Below are 15935 nucleotides of genomic sequence, written 5' to 3'. Positions count from 1 at the left end.
GACAGCGGCAAGGGAAGTGCAAAACTTCCTTCTCTTATGAAGCTCTCTGTGCAAACAAATTGTGAGACATTTTGTAGCTTCTCAACTTTAATTACTGTGACTACATTTCTAATATTGGTCTATGATATGTGGAAGCTTTTACAAACTAATTTACAAACTCCTCTATTTTAAAAGAAGCAGCGCAATAACTCTAGCTGGCTTACTTTGCATGTTAGACCTTGTAAAAATGAAAAGCCTAGATCTAGAGTGATGCAGACAGATTCATGGGAGACTGGTGCATCTAAAAGGACTCCCCAATTTGGAGTTGTTCAATATTGGATGGTTATTATATTAGAGAAGATGCTAAGATGTTCTAGAGTTTTGCCCTTAAATCCTTGGTGAATAGCATCTAGTACCTAGATAAACAAGATGCATACCCTATAAAGGATGTGCTTTATTTTACTTCTTTCCATAGACTCTTGTACTTGCACAATCATTGATGAGCATAGTCTTATGGAGTTTAAGAAGTCCATAACATTAGATCCTCTCCATTGCATAGTAAAATGGGTCCCTAATGTTCACTTCTGCAATTGGACTAGCGTTACTTGTATTCAATAAGCAATAGGGTACAATCACTTGAGCTGCAAGATATGCAATTAAAAGATTCCATCTCCCCTTCAATTGGTAATCTCTCATTCCTTGTGCAACTTGGTCTCTGGACAACAACAATTTTGTAGGCTCAATTCTGCAGGAAATGGGGAGACTTCAAAGCTTAAAAAGGTTCTTTATCTTTATGTTACTAGCTGACAATCGATTGACTAGATTCTAGAATAGTTCCTTCACATTTGAGTCTTCTTACAAATCTCTAGTTCCTTTCTCTCAGCTCCAATAGCATTTCTGGTAACATCCTTCTGTCTATAGGAAACCTCTCCAACCTAGAAATATTGTGTATTGGAGATACTGCCCTTGAAGGCCACATTTTACCTGAATTGGGAATGTTGTCTCAATTGGTCTCCTTTAATCTATTTGACAACCGCTTAACATACCCTATTCCCTCCCTACAAGGCTCTCTAGCCTTGAGTTTCTATATCTATAGGGCAATCAACTGAAAGGTACCATCCTAGAAACTATTGCCAATTGTACCCAACTAAGTAGCCATGATTTTTCTTTCAATCGTCTCAGTGGAGCAGTTCCATTAGATTTTAGCTGGCTTTACTTCTTCAAATGCTAAGCCCTTTATTTAATCAACTCGTCAGTGTGAGTGCTGTCACAATCCCCATTCTTCCAGCCCTCCAGAATTTTACAAGTCTTCATCATATATGGATTGATCACAATCATTTGACTGGATACTTGCCAAAGCAGCTCCCCAAAAATCTTACTCTCTTGGGACTAGATAGTAATAAGATAACAGGAAGTATACCTACACTTATTGCCAATATAACCAATATGGGGGACCTTAATTTTTCTTCTAATCTCCTTACATACCACAATCCCATCCTCTCTAAGAAACCTTCAATAAGTTGCAAAGACTCTTCCTAGACAAGAACATGATAGAAGGAAACCTACCTAATAAGTTGGTGACATAAAAATCCTTGGGAAGCTATTTATGAGTTAAAATTTTCTTTCTGGAGAGATCCCTGGGACAATTGGTTTCCTTCAACAGTTGATACAACTTGTGCTCAACCACAACCAATTCTCCAGGAACATCCCTACAAGTCACAGGAAATGCTACAAATTGAAATTGTTGGACCTCTCTAACAATCAATTTAGTACACACATCCCCCACAAAGTGGCTAGTCTTCGTAATTTGCAGATATATTTCAATTTGTCCAGAAACTCCTTCCAAGGACCTCTACCTTGAGAAATCAGAAAGATGATTCATGTTCAAGCCATTGACATTTTAACTAACAGATCAGAAGGTTGAATTCCTGCCTCTCTAGGAAGCTATGAACAACTTGAATATCTAAATCTTTCATCAAATGATTTGGAAGGCCCAATACCATATACTCTTAGTGAGTTAAAGAGTCTTGTGAGCATAGATTTGTCTTCCAATAAACTATTCGGTTTGATCCCCACCTCTATGAAGTTCCTCAAATGCTTGAGGTCTTGAATTTGTATTTCAATAATTTGAGTAGAGAGGTCCTCAAACATGGCATATTTTATACTTTGACAGCTGCATCAATTAGGGGAAATGTGGGTCTGTGTGGGGAATGGATCCAGTTACCTCCATGCTCTATTTTGAATGCTCCACCAAAAGACCCCAGTAATAGAATTAGAATAATAGGACCAGTGGCTGGAGTCATTACCTTCCTATTAGTTTGTTTAATGATCTTGGGGCTAATTTATAGGAAGCACAAGATCAAGTCTAATATTTAAAGGAAATCTAGAGGAACATTTTCTTTCCAATGTTAAATCATTGACCTTCATTGAGATATTAAACATAACAATTGATGTGATCTATGGATTAGAGTATCTCTATCATGACTATTTTAGAAAGTCATTCACTGCAATATAAAACCAAGCAACATTCTTATGGAAGAGGACTTGACAGCACACCTTGCAGATTTTGGCATTTCCAGAATAGTCTATGGTTTAAACAACGGTACTTGTGACTCACAAAGTAGTTCCACTCTAAATCTGAAAGGATCCGTCGGCTACATTGCACCAGGTATTGCATTTGGCTATCTAATTGTAATAATAGATAAATTTATCTACATTTCATATTTTAATTTCATTCATTTCCTTATGAGATTCACTGTTTTACTTTTTATTCTGCAGAGTATGGAATTGGTGGGAATGTGTCCAGAAAGGGTGATATTAAGTTCTTCGAGATGGTAGCTGGAAAGAGTTCAACTAACAATATGTTTGTAGGAGGACTGAACCTCCACAAATGGATAAGCATGCATTTTCACAAAAATTGACAGAGATTCTCAACAAAGAAGAAAGAGATCATAAAATTGATAAAGCATTGTTTGCACCTTACATGTAGGATTTACGAGCTCTATAGGGTTCAACATTTTTCCACAATTTTGACATTGATTAGACCCTATGCATCCTCGTATCTGCATTAGCTATCATGGTAAGTATCAATGAAAAACCTGTCTGCTAGAAAGTGATGGCCTATAAGTACTAAGATCATAGTACTTATCTAGTGATGGCCTGTGAGTACTAAGATCATAGTACTTATCTTGACAAATTTGTTGGTAAGTGAAAAATTATGTTTACTATCTAAGAAAATGATCCATTCATGGAGTAAAGCCGCACATATAAAACTCCAGGTTGAGAAGTGGCTTTGAGCAGATAATCAGTAGCTCAACGCACAACAACCATTGGGAAACCAAATTTCACATTATCTCCTGGGTCATAATATCCTCCACTTAAGTCCACCTACCCCCATAACAAACATTATTTAGCTTTACCCATCTACGAAGACCATTATTGTGTCACAGATGAGTGAACAAATAAATAAATAAGAAATGAAGAGAATAGATCATACATTTTGATCAGTTCCATCGGCAAGGGCAAAATGCCCCCTCCACGTCATCCTCTGATTTGAAGGGAGTTTGACAGATCTCTGACCTTCAAGAAAGAAATGGATTTAGTGAGAGAATCTTTCTAATTATGCGATGAAGATGCCAATCTATCATTCTAGTTAACCACTCTTACTCTCACAGCTATTTTCAAATACAAGCGCCTAAGCTCAAAACTAGTAGAGCTACTTTCCCACTCATTCTCGCTCCTACTGAAGACTACCAAATAAGAACATGATTCGTATCTGCTTAACTCACCAATGAGTGAATTTATATGACTGCAAACCAATCAATTGAGGGATGACGCCACATTTTATTGTTCTATGCAGCAAACAATTTTTCATGTTTCGTATTGAAAACTAAAATTCATACCTAATGAACTACACACAGTTTGTAGTTTTCAGAATACTAAATCCACATACATTGATCAATTTAATAGACAATGACGGAATGATGAAAGCAGGGCAAACAATAAAGAAAACCAAATTACCTCTGCTGAAGCCATTACCACTGGACACAAATGTACTTTGAACAATGGTTTATTTGCACTCCGGAGATCTGATTGTTCAATAATTTTTGTGGGGATGTTTTGAAAAAGATACCAGAATGACCAAATTAGGAACAATATGAAAGGACACTCCCCTATTTATTACTTTCAAAAAGATTGCGAACTTTGCAATAGGTGTGATTTCGTGATATGTAGGTTACAGATCTAGTCAATGATGGTGTGCATGCAGATCGCGAAATAAATAGAGAAAAAAATACTTCCTTACCTGAGATGCTCAAGGAAGTGATTTTATTCTTAATACTTCATGCTCCACAGCTTCTCCAAACCCCTGTAACAACACCGCATAGCAATGAATGTAAATGTGATTTAGTGATCTTATTCTTCAGATTTTTTAATTACTAGTTTTGACTTATTTATAGCTTAAGTAATAAATAATGGCATATGTAATCTTACACATGCAAGTCCCAACTCTAGTCTGAAAAACTCAAACGTACATATAGAAATGATCAAACATGGAAAACTATTTGCCTTCCTCACTTAGGAAAGATTTAATCAACCTCTAAATTAAAAATTAGACCATCAAAATCAAAACACAAAGCTCAAAAACCCAATAACCAAGTGTAGTTCTTCTTCACGTTGTAACGAAGGTGTTAAAGTCAAAATGACCCATGCTGGACATTTATGTAACATTTTCAACAAACAAAAGCACGGGAATTTTGCAATCCTACCTAAGAGAACCACACAATATTTCACAAACATATGTGAATGGATAGATACCTATTTGTTGGTAGATGTGTGGAAAATAAATATTTGGTCTATCATCATTTCCATACCTAGCACTTTCAGAACTTTCTTAGAATCATAGAAAATTGTATAGTCTAGTGATCTCTGCATCATAATTGACACAATTAATATTCCTTCCTTGTTGTACATAATCAACAATATATAGAATTCAATTTGATTTTTATGGAACATAGTTATGGGCATGTATCAAGTCATGGCTCTAAGGGAACCACCACTAAATGGAAATCTCTCTTCCTGGGAAAAAATGGAAGTCTTTTGCAGGGCCAAATAATCTATCATAATTATTTTTTAAAGCTCAGCTACGAAATAGAGCATTTTATTATAAGGATGTATATGTAAAATAGAGCTAAAATTCTATGTTAATGTGATATTTATAAATCATATTCTAATGTTCATCATTTCTATTATTTTTTCTTCTTTCTCTGTGATTTTGTTAAGATTACAACTAATAGAATTAAGACAAAGACTTGATAAAATTTCTGCAGAGAAAATGTGGGAGGAAAGGAAATATTGTATAAACAAGAAGATTGGGGAGACACATTTCTCTAGAACAAAAATGAAAAGAACATAACGACTTTTAAAAATAGAAGTCAGAGATGACTTCAGGAGATTACCTAAGTATAGTTCAGGTCACCAAATTCACAACAAAAGAAACAATCACAGCTGGTAGAAGCATACTTCCTCAACATATCCCAAATCATAGGAAAATCAATTGAGTAATAGGTATAACTGCCTTCTTGGGCATGTTTGTGATAGTGTATAAACGAATTTAGTGCTGGAATGCAGTGTATCTACTTATCAAAATGCATAGGACAGAGATGTATTACTTATATTTGGATAGTTTATAGAGAAAAAATCTAATGTTATGATAAAGGAGAAGTTGTGAAATTACTCGTTAGACTCTCTTTTGTTCCATTAAGCAATAAAGAGTAGACAAGCTCTAGCTAAAAGTGTGAAAAGAAAAAAAGGATACCTTCTTTAGGTGGACGCATTGTCTTGTGCACAGATTTGCTTCCCCTTTCACTAAGGTAAAAGAAATTGACATCCATCCATGATTCGAATTGTGAAGAGTGGAAAAGAAAAGAGACTATGAAAGGAAAAAGAAAGGTTATCCGTATCCATGTTATCCCACTACAACATAGACGTGGGTTGAAAACAAGGGTGTCAAGAGCCACAACACCAAATATTCTTTCCTTGATAGATATTTGTTCAGGCTTAAAATCTCGAGTGCCTTGCTACTAAATTCATTAAACAATAATAATCAGATTGAATATTTTTTGAAAAAGTAACCATAGGATAGGAATTGCAATGTGCACAAAAACTACTAACAACATTCCTTCACATATTAATACTATTTGAAAAGAAAATGAATGACTACAGAGTGAGAAAACTGGAAGAGATGCAAAGATCATAACCAAAAAAATATTTCAAATGCAAACATCCAAACAGTTGAACAAATTGATAGAAGAGGACATTTAAAAGTTTATTCCTGAACAATGGCAACATTATAAAACTCAGTGAAAAGTAACAAAAAAGATAAATAAATGAAACATATGGACAACATTAAGGGCGAATTCGAGAAGATAATTTTCAAAAGTCATTGCAAAATGACTTGTACACGGAACAAACTTCAAGAATGGTATGTTTACTCTTGGGTTTCAATAAGAATGTAAAGAGGATGCATCTTGAGTAACAATAGCAATCACAAACCTTGGGGACTTTTGAGATCCTTCTGATTTTAGTGCTCTCTATAATAGTCTTCATGCCTCCAGCAACATCTCCAATTCTGGAGTCCTTTGGATTAAAATATGATTCTTGCTCCTGAGCATATATTTCAGGTGACATATAAGTATTCTCCCAAGGTTCTCCTTTGAACAATTTGAAGAGAAAGTTGCCTCACCATACCAGTTCCCTTCCCCATAATTATTTCCTGATTTCCTTTTTTCTTCTTCTTGCCTCTTTGCCTCCCTTTGTTTTCTTCAGGCTTTGAGTTATTTTCTACTGCATTGAGGCCATCATTACTGTACTCTTTATCACCTAAAGATTTCTGTTTGGTCGTACTGACAGAAACAAGATTTTCTCATAGAACATACAAGGAAAGAGCACAAGTTGCCTCTAGAGCCAGAACTTTCCTAGACTCCTGCAACATCCATAAACCTGGTTTGCATTAGTTACACCATTTGAATCTTTTCAATAACAACTTTCTTGAAAATCAATTCCATTCTCTACAAATCACCAACACTAGCACAATTTTGGAAAGCCTTTTCACTCAATTCCACATAGCACCAAACCTCTCATTTAATTTCATATTACTCTTTTCCCTGTGGGAATGGAATATTTTATTTTCAAATTGGCTGTTCTTTTCAAAAGTAATTACCAACATAAAATAAATCAAATTAGTTTCATTCAATTTGTTTTATTTCAAACACAATTAGCACACCTTTATCATTAATGATATATTTCATAGCAAGATTTTGCTTGATAATATTCCTAAATTAGCTACTCATTTCCAAAGTATTTACCAATTTATTTTAAAACCACAATAATTTATTTTGATTGCTTTTAAAATTTTCACGAATATACTGATGACAAAAAAAAGGAAATTAAAATGAGATTATATTGGTAATTCAAAATGTTGTGAATTTGTTCATATTCATACATTTTATAGAAGAGTGCAGAAAGTTGTAGCCTACCATCCATGTGACTACAATATAGAGAAAATAAAGCAATTTACTAAAAGCCATCTTGCGCAACGGAACAAAGAAATTACATGTCTTAAAGCTTGGCGCTGAAGAATGTTGTAGAATTCTACAGGCGTACAATAGGCGGCTAAGCTTTCTTCAGCAACATATTTCTCTTTATGTGACAGAGAAATTGGCGATTTCTGATGGCGCATTTGCTCAACACTCCTTCAAATATTGCAATTAGATATATGATTCCTGAAAATGAATTACAGAATTAAATTGACTTGTTTCTTCATTTCTACAGTTTGCATTATATAATTTATAATGAATAACCTGCATAAGAATCCAAAATCTTAGCAAAAGTATTGGTCATATATGTAGAATCACATTCATATGGTTCCCAGCTTGATGAATCCACCATAGCAGTAAGGTGAAATTTAAGATAAGGCATATTTATAGCTTACTGGAAAGCGAATAGCAAAAACATAATCATCTAGTATACAAAGTTAGAATGTTGCAAGCATCCACTTGCCTTAACAATTTCATAATAAGATTTGATGGTCATTATCATCTATACATGTTGTCTGGTCACTTGGGATCATCTCACATACAGATTGACAACGTCGGCTTCTATTTTTATTGCAATTATAATTTTAGTTATATTTTGTTGGGCATTCTATGATATGTTATAAGATTTATTACTTGTATTTAACTTTTTATAGGGCCTAAAATTCTAAGAACCCTTTTGTACTCTATTTGTTTACACATTAAGAGCCTGTGGGTTGGAAGCATTAGCAATTTTTTGTCCAGTGCATTGCAGCCACTAGAACCACTTGTAGTATGTATTTAAGCACCTTCTAATCTACTGATTCATTTTTTTGTTCAAACTTTACAAACGATGGGCTGGGTCTTCTCATACGTAAATGATTTTTATTTAGTTCTACGATGTGTTGGATATGATGCTTAAAAAAAACTAAATCTTCAGTTCATCTTATCTACATTCAATGTTCAGTTGTGTTAAATAAACATTACCTGCAACCCTTGTTGATTGAAGTCCTCCTGCTTCTATGATTTTCATGTACCTACCAATCATATAGCACTAAAGCCTACAGTTACAAAAATCACAAAAAAATAGATATATCTCCACATTCAAAACTACAAAAAAAAAAGATATATCTCCACATCTATTAAAGCCCAGAGTTACAAATTTGTGGGTTTTGATACTGATTCGAGTTGTCCCATCTGTTCTATAAGAGCATCCATGTTTTGCCTCTTTTTCAAACAATTTCAATCATTATGTGGTTTTTCATCTTGGTTCATAAGATTATCACTCATCTTAGAGTCAACTTCTTCTATATCCCCTGAATCTGGGCTCTTTGTGAAAAATTGCTCCGAGAAGTCGACATCATTCATACCTGATAAAATAGTAATACCATCAAATTCAATATCTACATTAACCTCTGAGCGAAATTTCTTTGCATCAATAGCTATATTCAGAGCTATTTGCTCGGTATTAACATCTTTGTTGTCTGCTTGATAGCCATGTACTCTTTAGTCAGAAGACTGCCATTGTGATTAATAGTTGATTGGTTTTATATTTGAGGTAAATTAGGTTGAGAGGTGGGAAAACAAATTCTTGCGCATGAAACAATTGGTTCTGTCAAGATAAAAAAATGACTGAATATTAGGCAACCTTAAAGATGCAAACATTTAGGCAACCCTTAGGATACAACTATCTCTGGCGATCCAACTAAGCAATGCAGTGTTGATAGTAATAAGAATGCACAAACATTAGAGATGTCTGGTGAAACACAAAGATTATAAAATCCTAATGTTGCATGCATCTCTGTGAGAGTTACGCCAGATTGTTTACTTTGGGATTTCGCATCTCCATTCTCAATTTCTTCACCAGCAAGAAATAAATTTTCCATTCCATTTGATGATGAATCCAATTTGCTAGATGGGTCCATGTTAAAAATTTGCATGAACATGGATTTGGAATCACTTAAAGAGGAATGGTACTTTACAATCTAGCCATGTGGAGGTGTATGCTATCCATCCTATGAGTTTACCTCTCAGTTAAGCTAATTGCCTTTTCTTGTTCCCTGCTGCAATTTAGATATTATTTTCATTCTGATGGATAAGTTGTGTCAGACATCCAGGATTTTGCATAGTCGTAATGATGTCTAAATCTTCCCTCTTTCCCATCCCAATTCCTCTCAAGATTTCTCATTATTGATACCCTAATTCAAGACGAGTAGGAAGATTACGAATAGCAACATAACTTTGTAAATACCAAGAACAAATCTGTTAATGACTCGAGCTAGCTAATAGTTTTTAAAGAGAATGATCTCTGGATTCAATTGCTTAGAATCACACAAGTGATATAAGAAATTATTCTCAGATATTTAACTCATAAACATGGAAGGATTTGAGAAAATAATCTTTAGAAATCCAACCAAGAAGCTTACAGGACTTGTTGGATTAAAACACAAGGGTTACCCACCTGGTTCGAGAAGAATTTCTTGCAAGAAAATTTCTTATTAAGAACGTAAAGAATCATGTTCTATTTTAAAATCTCAAGAATTAGAAAAGGAACTTTATGATTCTTCATCAAATTCGCTAACAACAGAAAAGAGGCTTGCTATTTTGGATAAAATCTTTGCAGCATATCATGATGCCAGGTGAAATGTTCAGGATGATCTTGTCATTACAAATAATACTAAAGATGTGAAGGTGGATCTCAGTAGCCTTGATAAGGTAGTTAGACGTGTTATAATTCAATGTGCTATGGAGTGCAATCAACTGCTTCTAAGTCTTGCAAATAGTAGGCTTAGTTATCAACAACAGAGCTTGCATGACGATAAGGATGAAAAAATGACAAAGATAAGAGGAGTTTGTCCACTTTTTGTATATCCTAATTCAGAATGCAATATTTTTATCTAATTTAGAATATTCTAGGAGGGATAGAAAGGAAGAATAAGCAACATTTTCTAAGAAGCTACAAGTCAAGAGTCAGGGTCTCCAAGAAGAAAGGTCCTTTTATGTGGCCAAATCATACATCTTAGCAAGAAAACACACAGAAACTTATGGACTTCATTCTTGTGCACTTGAGAAAACAAACAAAGGCCTCATATCTATTCCAACATCATTTTATAAAATAATTTCTTTAACGTAGATGATACATGCAAATGGCAGTTAATATGAAAAAATGTTTTGAATAAAAATTTGCCCCCCATATTGGTCAAAAGAATTATTGAAGTCACCGCATTTAGAAAGGCCCCAAGAAAAGGTTGAGGTTGGTGTTTTGTACTAAACTAAATTTGAATAAGAATTGCTAAGTTTATGGCTCTCAAATGAGCTTCACCTTGGCATGCAACCAAACACTTCCAATTCCCAACAAAAACTGACAATATGAAGATCAATTCTCTGGCCCAAATAGAAAAAACTAATACACAGGAAGAAACTCTTAAAGAATCCATGTCTATCAATAAATTACTTTCTTCCCTTGGCAATGTTATATTTTCATTAGCAACCAAAATCATCCATATTCCTTACAGGAACTATAGGATTGTATGAGAGGAGGTTAAAATGCATAAATTATTTTGCAAATTAGTCTCAGTGAATGAGACCCAAGAGAAACTCTAAGCTCATTGAACTTTGAGCCATAGAATTAGGTCTTCCAAAGAAGCATCTTGATTCTAATCAACTTTTGAAGTACACACGAATATTCAGAAAAGCCAAACAACAAGTAAGAATGAAGTTTGACATTAAAATGTACAAAACATGAAAGTTAATCTCAATGGGAGGGAGCAATTATGTAGAGAGCTTCACGATGTGATAAAGGAACTAGAAGAACTACTTGAAACCATGCATAAAGATAACCAAGAATAGTTAGAAAAAGAAAACATGTAATCATTTGAAAAGATAAACGAAAGAGAAAAGTTTTGCATACATCTCAAAGATAATGTAAAATAACTTCAAGGGCAATTGGATTTCAAGAGAAAATAACAAATGTTGTCACAAAATTTGTTAGATAAACCACCAATTAGTGTTCTTGAGAAGCATCCTTGAAAATTCTACTTTCAGAATGGATGAAAATAATAAATTGGATCATTAACAAAGAATAAAACAGAATCATATTACAAAAAGAATGTGATAACAGTAGCATATAACTAATTAAAAATTAGGAAAAAGAAATTAACTAAAGGAAAAGGAACAACAATCAGAGAAATAAATGAATGTCCATCAATTAGAGGATGAGGGACCCGGAAAAATGATTGAATACATTCCTTTTAGACTATATCCCACTCTATCAAATCCTTTAACATGAAGTAAATCTAAGCGACTCTTAAAGGCAATTCAGTTGTAGGAAATCACCCAAAAGAGGGAATTAATAACAAAGATCGCCTTTTAAAACTCCTCTAGAAGAAATATGTCAAGCTTCAGGCCCAATGGCTCAAAGGGTAACTGCATCTTCTAAAAAGAGTTACCGTGTTTCCTTTATGTTTTAGAAAGAACTAGATATTTGAGCCACCTTTATTGAATAAGAACTTAAGAAGGATGATTACCAGATACAACAATGCAATATTAATTCTCGTGATTGAAACACAACAAATAGACTCCACAATGGGATCCCAGGAAAACTCTAGTTTAGATATTTAAATGTTCCTCAGAATAGGAAGAAGAGAAAACAGATTAGAATACCAATAAGGTGGAAATTGTAATTAATGCTTATGTTGCTCTAATGTCTGGGGAGAAAAACCTACACTCTATTGATAATGGTAGATCAAAGCTATGCAAGAATTATTGGGAGAGAAAATATTGATCCTCAAAAAATTATTCGTATGCAAAACCAATCAAAGGATGGAACAAAAATGTAACACCAGTTTCCTATATTTGGGCTTTGCTTGATTTGATTGGGCGATTATTCTGGTTTCATTTTTATCTTGTCAGATAAAAAAAATCTTTTAGTTTGCATAGTCTGTTTCGATCCCACCAACAAATTAAAAGGAAGTAGAATAAGCCTTCTTTGACTGCCACTATATGTTACATCTCCAAAATACAACACCCATAACTAGAAATTTAACCCTAGGATGCAATGCCATCCTTTCTTCTGCTAGTTCTGTGATAAATTGTTTTGCTCATTTTCCATCCTCCTCCAAATACAAAAAGATTTTTGATTCCTATTACCTTACGATGAAGGATGTCAAATCTAAAATAAATGTAATACCCATGGATAACACAGTACAGAGAACACCCATGTATATTTTCCATTTTGTCCTTGAAATCATGCCATAAAATGCACAACTAATCTACATCAGAAAATATTTGCCCCTAGGTTGGTAATGTACTAAGTATTTATCACACATGTGGAACTCATGTATAAGTGCAGAGAGACTGGTGCAGAGCACCCAAATAAAGTATTTAGGTCAAAGTTTTATATAAAGTATTTAGATCAAGTTGTATATATTTAGGTCAAGTAGGTCAAGTTTTATGTATTTAGGTCAAGTTTTATGCATGAGCCGACTTGAAAAATTTATCTTGATTTCGTAATTAGGATAAGATAATTTTCTTGGGATTTGTACAGATCATTGTGGGGTCATTCTCCCCCATTCTATACTAATCTAGAATTTTCTATTTTGTAATAATCTAGAATTTTTCATAGACCGTATTAGCAAGTATAAGTAGAGTCTTAGGTTTAAGTTTAGGTCAGGCTTGAGAGCAAATTTTTTGGAAACAAAGCTATGAAGAGAAGAAATCTGCAGGAAGAGCTGATGTATGTATGGTTCATTTGATAAATTAAATAGAATAATTTTATAATTTGTCTCTTGCTGGTGTTAGTTCTTATTGCTATTGTGTTTTCTTCCATTGTGTTTTACCTCTACATCATTTTTGGTATCAGAGATTTTTGGTATCAAAGCTTGGGGAAAGCTCTTGAGGCAATTAGATTTTATGTCTGGATTGGAGTCAGAAGCTAAAACATCAAACATGGTCACTAATGCTAAACTGGCAAAGAAGATGCAAGAACAAGAGAAAATCAATAAGTGGTTATTAGATGAATTTGAGAAGATGAAGGGCTGGATGGAAAAGAAAGCAAAGGTCTCCTCAGAGCAAGAGGAAGAAGGGGAAGAAGAGGATACCCCAGACCAGGAGGTGGTTAACTTACCTGCAGATCAGAGATACTTTATAGAAGCCCTTGAGAAAGTTGGTAAGAAGGATCCCAAAGGTGACCTACCCATCTTCTCAAGAAAGATGGATGCTGATGTTGTTGTGGATTGGATAGAAGCCTTGAACAACCATTTTGAATGTGAAAATATAGCAGAGAATGACAAGGTAAAAATTTCCAAGTCAAAGTTCAAGGGACCAACCCTCACTTGGTGGAATTTCATTCAAGGAGAAAGGGTCAAAGAAGGTAAGAACATGATAACTTCATGGGAAAGGATGTGTGCCAAGGTGAGAGAAACATACTTACCTGAGGATTATGAAATTTAACTTCATCGAAGCAGACAAATTTTAAGACAAAAGGAGCTAGATGTCAGTGCCTATATTGAAGAATTTCAAAAATTAAGCCTGAGGTCAACGCAGAGTGAATGTGAAAGTATAAAAGTTGCTAGGCATCTCAATGGATTGAGGTTGAACATTCAAGAAGAACTTAGTTTATTATGTCTAGATACAGTACAAAAATGTTATCAACTAGTGCTGAAGGTGGAAGCCAAATTGAAAAGAAGACATGAACAAAATAGTAGAGGAAGAGGAAGAAATCAAAGGGGAAGAGGAAATTTCCAAGGAAGAGGACAAAACCATGAAGATCATAAGGAGATAAAGCAAGAAACCAGTCAAAGTGAAAGAAATTTCAGAGGTAACTTCAAAGGTAGAAGAGAAAATTCAAGAGGTGGATTTGGTGGTAGAAGGGCAAGTTCAATTGTTTGTTTCAATTGTAATAAGGAGGGACATTATGCATCTAGGTGTCTAGATAGAGCAAGTTCAAGTTCACAAGGTGAAAGAAGAATCCATTTGGTACAAGATGATGACTACCAAGAGAAGGAGATGGCTGACTCAGATAGTGTACCTAAAAGAAGAGAAAGTTTAATGATGAGAAGAACACTTTTGAAAGTGCCTACTACCATGGAACCACCACAAAGGAAAACTATCTTTAGGACTACTTGCAAATCTAGAGGTAAGGTATGTAAAGTCATTATTGATTCAGGATCTACTGCAAATTTAGTTTCTCTTGAGATGGTTGAGAAGTTAAAACTTAGGAGAATACCTCATCATTTTCCTTGTAAGATTTCATGGCTAACAAAGGGTCAACAAACTCTTGTAAATGAGCAAGCATGGGTTGATTTTCAGATTGGAAAGTATAAAGACAAAATTTTGTGTGATATAGTTGATATGGATGCATGCCACCTATTATTTGGTAGGCCCTGGCAATATGATTTACGGGCACAACATGATGGAAAACTCAATATATACACCATCAAGAAGGATGGAAAGGTGATTAGATTGATTCCATTTGCTGATCATGAGGAAGTGGAAGAAAATAAGGAGAGGGAAGCCAAAATTATGATGGTTAATAAAACGGAATTCTTACGAGACATGAAGGATGAACCTAAGCCTTCTTTTATTTTGATGCCTAACCCACAACCAAAAGAACTCATTGTAAAAGACAGAAAGGAGGTTGGAACAAAGAAGGCAGTTCCTAATGAAGTGAAAGAACTTTTGGATAAATATGAAGGTTTGATTTTAGAAGGTATGCCAAAATCTTTACCACTCATTGTATTGATTTAATTTCTGGAGCTACTTTACCCAATAAAGCTGCATACAAGATGACACCACAACAAAATAAAGAGATTGTCAGACAAGTAAAGGAGTTACTTGATTCTGGCTTGATTACGAAAAGCTTAAGCCCATGTGCTATACCTGCTGTTTTGGCACCTAAGAAGGAAGGAACCTAGAGGTTATGCATTGATTCTAGAGGCATTAATAAGATTACAATCAGATATAGGTTTCCAATGCCAAGAATTGAAGATTTGCTTGATTGTTTGGAAGGTGCAAAGTATTTCTCCAAGATTGACTTAAAAAGTGGGTACCATCAAATAAGGATAACAACTAGAGATGAGTGGAAGACAACATTCAAAACCAATGATGGATTATATGAATGGAAGGTAATGCCATTTGGACTCTCTAATTCTCCTAGTACCTTTATGATACTTATGAATGGAATACTCAAGGACTTCAATGGCAAGTTTTTCATAGTATATTTAGATGACATATTAATGAAGAACACCTAAAGAACATTGACATGGTTTTGAGAAGACTTCACGAGGAGAAATTGGTAATAAATTTAGAAAAATGTTTGTTTATGCAAGAGGAGTTGACATATCTAGGTTTTGTGTTCTCTCAAGGTTGTTTGAAGATGGATAAAGA

The 15935-nt window shown here is 34.4% G+C and overlaps 3 pseudogenes; 2 read left to right on the top strand and 1 right to left on the bottom strand.

The window, feature by feature from the left end:
• Positions 1-426: 426 nt before the first annotated feature.
• LOC149543651 (uncharacterized) lies at positions 427-2542 on the top strand (annotated as a pseudogene).
• On the top strand, positions 2399-2900 carry LOC149543650 (LRR receptor-like serine/threonine-protein kinase EFR; annotated as a pseudogene).
• Positions 2901-8705: 5805 nt separating this feature from the next.
• On the bottom strand, positions 8706-9677 carry LOC149543649 (heat stress transcription factor A-1-like; annotated as a pseudogene).
• Between the last annotated feature and the right edge of the window lie 6258 nt (positions 9678-15935).

The sequence above is a fragment of the Cupressus sempervirens genome, chromosome 8 (genome assembly GCF_028749045.1).
Source record: "Cupressus sempervirens isolate cs-2001-9-10 chromosome 8, ASM2874904v1, whole genome shotgun sequence".
Classification (NCBI taxonomy): domain Eukaryota; kingdom Viridiplantae; phylum Streptophyta; class Pinopsida; order Cupressales; family Cupressaceae; genus Cupressus; species Cupressus sempervirens.
Note: the sequence above shows the minus strand (reverse complement) of the source record. Positions and strands in the feature narration are given on the sequence as shown.